We start from the raw sequence: 4,512 nt of genomic DNA, 5'->3' as shown, positions 1-4,512 counted from the left end.
TTAAGAGCGCCTCTACGGCAGGCTCGGAAAGACGAGCAAGCATTTCGTAGTGTATCTGGTCGGGTCCCGGTGGTTTTTTTTCCCGGCAGACAGTACTCTATTTATTTCATGGAGGGTAATTATATTATTGTACTTTTCCTTAGCGCCTTCACTTGTTGGAAGTCTTTTTTTCTTGGCTGTGTTTTGGTATTTTTTAAAAAAGACTGCATATAGTGTGATGAACTTGAAACTGCAGCGAAATGTTTCCCCAATATGTCTGCCTGTTCCCCTATGCTTGTTTGTGTGTCAGGTGTTGTCAGAAGAGGATTTGTGGACGGTGAGAAGTTGCCATTTAATTTTCGGACCTGCACCCACATTTGTTTAGATGTTATTTGACTGTTAATACATGAAATATCTCTTCCGTCAGACTTTCTCAGCACTGCGACGAACGTACCGAGCTTTAGCTCTCGCCTTTTTTAAATTTTAGAGGTTCTTATGTGTCGGATACCTTCGAAGCTTACCCAAAGCACTATTTTGTTGTTTTTTTTCTTCCTTGCAGTCTTCTGTCCACCACACTTTGCGGTTCGGTGACACCACTCCTGATGACTGCGGAATAGCTAAGTGTGCGGCAGTCACGATACAATTCGTGAACATTTCGTTTAACTCGTCGTTGCTTAAATTTTTTAAAACTATATTTTCTAAAATGGCTATTGCTCTAAAAAGTTCCCAGTCTGCTAAATGCAGCTTCCAGCGTCGCGGCTTTGTGGGGGTTATTTCCGGTGGAGATGATAGAGTGATTAGTATAGGGAGGTGATCGCTGCCATATGGTGTATCAGTTCGCATTGACGGCACTCGACAGCATGCAGGCCAGAACAAGAAGAACAAAGTTTATTGCAGGGCATCGATATATATAGCCTTCGTGATAGCGCGGTTTACGCACTGCGCATGTCAGGCACATTGTTATCGTGTTATCACGCAAGCCCGATACATCCTTCCAAGGTTAGCACAAGACAGTGGTTCAAGTTCATGATAACTGATTGAAAGCAGCGTCATAACGAAGACGTTGGGGAGGCTTCACGTTACGAGTCGACCTCCTCAGACTGATGGCACTTGTGGGTTGCTCTGGATGGGTAATCGAAGCCGGAGGCGTGGCACCGTGGGCTAGATGTTGGTCACAGAGCCCCAGAGGCTGCTGGGGTGCTGCACTGGTAGTGCCAGAAGGCTGCGGTGTCGCACTCCCTGGACTGTTCCTTGCATTTGGGTCAGCTTCGTCTGCGCAGTCGTCGTCGGTGTCATCTTCACTTGTTTCAGCATACTGCTCGCTGGAATGAAGCAGGTGTCGCCTGTTGCGCCGAAGAACACGACGACTTTCGGTTACAACGTGGTAGGACCTCGGGGCAGCTTCCCCAACCACCTTTCCTTTCTGTGACCAAGTTTTGTCTCGCAGCCTGACGACGTCACCTTTACCTAGTGGAGGCAACGGCTGTCCTTTGGGCGTCTGGCGGTGCTTCTTGACTTCGATAGTCTTGATACCGCCAAAATCGGGGAGATTAGATCGAAGGCGCCTGCCTTGAAGAAGCTCGCCAGGGGATTGACCATCAATCAGTGGCGTTGATCGGTAGGCCAGAAGGCCTAGCCAGAAGTCGTGTCGTGCGTCTTGAGTTTTGTTCATTATCCGCTTGACAATCTGCACACCTTTTTCGGCAAGGCCGTTAGACTGCGGGTAGTGTGGGCTAGACGTGACGTGCGCAAAATCATACTCTTTAGCGAAGGCTGCAAATTCTTGGCTTGAAAACTGTGGTCCATTATCAGTGCACAGTTCGATAGGAATGCCGTATCGAGCAAACATAGCACTGAGAGCCGCAACAACACTTCTTGCACTTGTGTCTGGAAGCCTCTCGACATCTGGGAAGTTGGAAAGAGCATCATATACGACAACGTAAGAATTTCCCCCAAAACAAAAGATGTCCGCTCCGACCCTGTACCACGCACACTGCGGCACCGGGCGCATTATCAGCGGCTCTTTGGCTTGCTGGTACGCGAACTTTCTGCATGTAGAACAGTTTTGGAGAAGCACTGCGATGTCGTTGTTCAAGCCTGGCCAAAAAACGAGAAGTCTTGCTCTTTCTTTGCATTTGTTTAAACCAAGGTGGCCGGCATGGATTCTTGATAGCATTTCTTGTCTCATGCTTCTCGGTATGACAGCTTTTGTTCCTTTGAACAGAATTCCGTTGATTACAGACAGTTCAGATGAAAACGGCTTCAGCTCACCTTGAATTGGTTTTCCTGCTGATAAGTTGCTGACGACAGTCTGCAAGTAGCAGTCACGAGCAGTTTCCTTTGCCAATTTTTGCTGCGTTGTTACCGTGACCATGCCGTTCATGAGCTGTAGTGCGTGAACTTCGACGTCTTCTGTGGCACCAGCATTGTCGACACCCCCGGGTGTAGTTGATCGTGAGAGCATGTCTGCCAAGACCAGTTGCTTCCCTGGAACGTACTGTATAACATAGTCATATCTGAGAAGTCTTAAAATAAATCTCTGCAATCGTGGGGGCATGTCACAAATTCCTTTAGCAGCGATTGACAGAAGTGGCTTGTGGTCGGTCTCGATAATGACCGTCTGTCCATACACAAACTGATGAAACTTCTCGCAACCGAACAGAATACCCAGCGTCTCCTTTTCAATTTGCGCGTAACGCTGCTCCGGTGGTGTTAAGACTCGTGAAGCATATGCCACCGGTCGCCAGTGACCACCGTGACACTGTGACACTGTAGGATTCAGTTCGGCAGTTTTCAACTTGCGGTATATTGAAAATGGTAAGAGGCTTGCTTGTGCTCCGGTATCCACCTTGAATAATGCTTTACGACCCCCAACTTTGGCTTCGACAGTCCAATCACCAGTAATGCAGCTGTCGATGCAGACGTCAAGAACATCAAACTCATCATTGAACTGTGCGCCGACTTCGTTGACGACCGCCCTGGCCGGACAACAAATCGCAAAGTGATGCAGCTTTCGACAAGTGTTGCATCTTTTCCCGTAAGCGGGACGCTGCCTCGGCTCGTGCCGTCGGTTGCATTTCTTGCACCGGTACGAACTATCGTTTACTGCACTGGTCTCTTGCCGGTCTACGCAGCGGTGGCACGATGCCCTACTGCGAGAGACGGAGTCAATGCTGTCACTGGGCCTGGCCCAGACCTGAGTTCTTTGTGCCACTGATTCCGCTACCCTGCACATTTCTTCAGCCTTTAACAACGTTAAGCCCTTTTCCCGCAGCATTCTTTCACGCAGTTTGGAATTATTCGTCCCAAAGACGATCTGATCCCTGATCATTGAATCGTGCATTCATTTGAAGTTGCATTGCGCTGCTTGCTTCTTGAGGTCTCTAATAAATCTTTCGAACGGCTCTCCGTCTTCTTGTTTTCTCGAGCGAAAAACATACCGCTCATGCACTTCATTGCTTACCTCGGCACAGTATGCTTCAAACTTCCGGACCAGGGTGTCGTAATCTTCCTTGTCTTCCTGCTCACCAAACGTAAACGTGTTGAAGACGTCAAGTGCTTCGTATCCGGCAACGCTCAACAGGAGTGCAGCTTTCGCTGCTCCGCTTCTTGGGTCGTCCTTTGGCGTGGTCGCCTTGATGAAGAGTTCCAGTTTTTGCTTAAACCGCTTCCAATTCTGCGACAGGTTACCGGAGAGCTGCAAAGGTTCCGGGGGCTTCAGCAGGTCCATGGCGCTCCGAGCTACACCCTGCCCAACTGGCCACTTCTGACACCATGTATCAGTTCGCAATGACGGCACTCGACAGCATGAAGGCCAGAACAAGAAGAACAAAGTTCATTGCAGGGCATCGATATATATAGCCTTCGTGATAGCGCGGTTTACGCACTGCGCATGTCAGGCACATTGTTATCGTGTTATCACGCAAGCCCGATACATATGGGTTGTCTAAAACATCCCATTTAAAATCTTTAAAAACAGATGGTGAGCTAAGCGACAAATCTAAACAGCTCATTTTTCCAGACGTTGGGGAATAGTGCGTCGCCTTTTCTGTATTTAAAAGACATACATTATTTGTGAGAATAAAATCTTCGATCATCTGACCCCTAGCGTCAAAGCGTTCGCTTCCCCAAAAAGGAGAGTGAACGTTAAAGTCCCCTACTACTAGATGTGGTTCTGGCAGTTCATCGATGAGTTCCTGTAGGTCACGGACTGTTAATGTTAAATGTGGAGGAAGATATACAGAACAGATTGTTATGGTTTTGTAGTTGACAATGCTGACGGCAACTGCCTCCAGTTTTGTTTCAGTCTGATCTCTTTAGCAGGGACGCCGCTCTGAACGACAATCGTGACGCTTCCTGACAGTCTATTTGCCTGCTCGCGATCACGTATAAATGTTTTATAATGTTTATGGTTATTCATGTGAAGCAAAGCTGCCTGGGAAATCTTTACAGTCTTGTTCTCTTTAGGTCGGTCTCTCTTCAGAACGTGAAGATAGAATGGTTCGATTGAACGAGGCAAAAATGGCTGAAAAA

The 4,512-nt window shown here is 47.9% G+C and overlaps 2 pseudogenes; both read right to left on the bottom strand.

Annotated features, from left to right (window-relative positions):
- Positions 1-1,003: 1,003 nt before the first annotated feature.
- Positions 1,004-2,607, bottom strand: LOC149333548 (uncharacterized; annotated as a pseudogene).
- Positions 2,608-2,691: 84 nt separating this feature from the next.
- On the bottom strand, positions 2,692-3,877 carry LOC149333547 (uncharacterized; annotated as a pseudogene).
- Between the last annotated feature and the right edge of the window lie 635 nt (positions 3,878-4,512).

The sequence above is a fragment of the Amblyomma mixtum genome, chromosome 8 (assembly GCF_055824585.1).
Source record: "Amblyomma mixtum isolate Tamu chromosome 8, ASM5582458v1, whole genome shotgun sequence".
Classification (NCBI taxonomy): domain Eukaryota; kingdom Metazoa; phylum Arthropoda; class Arachnida; order Ixodida; family Ixodidae; genus Amblyomma; species Amblyomma mixtum.
This window is presented reverse-complemented; position numbering and strand designations above follow the sequence as displayed.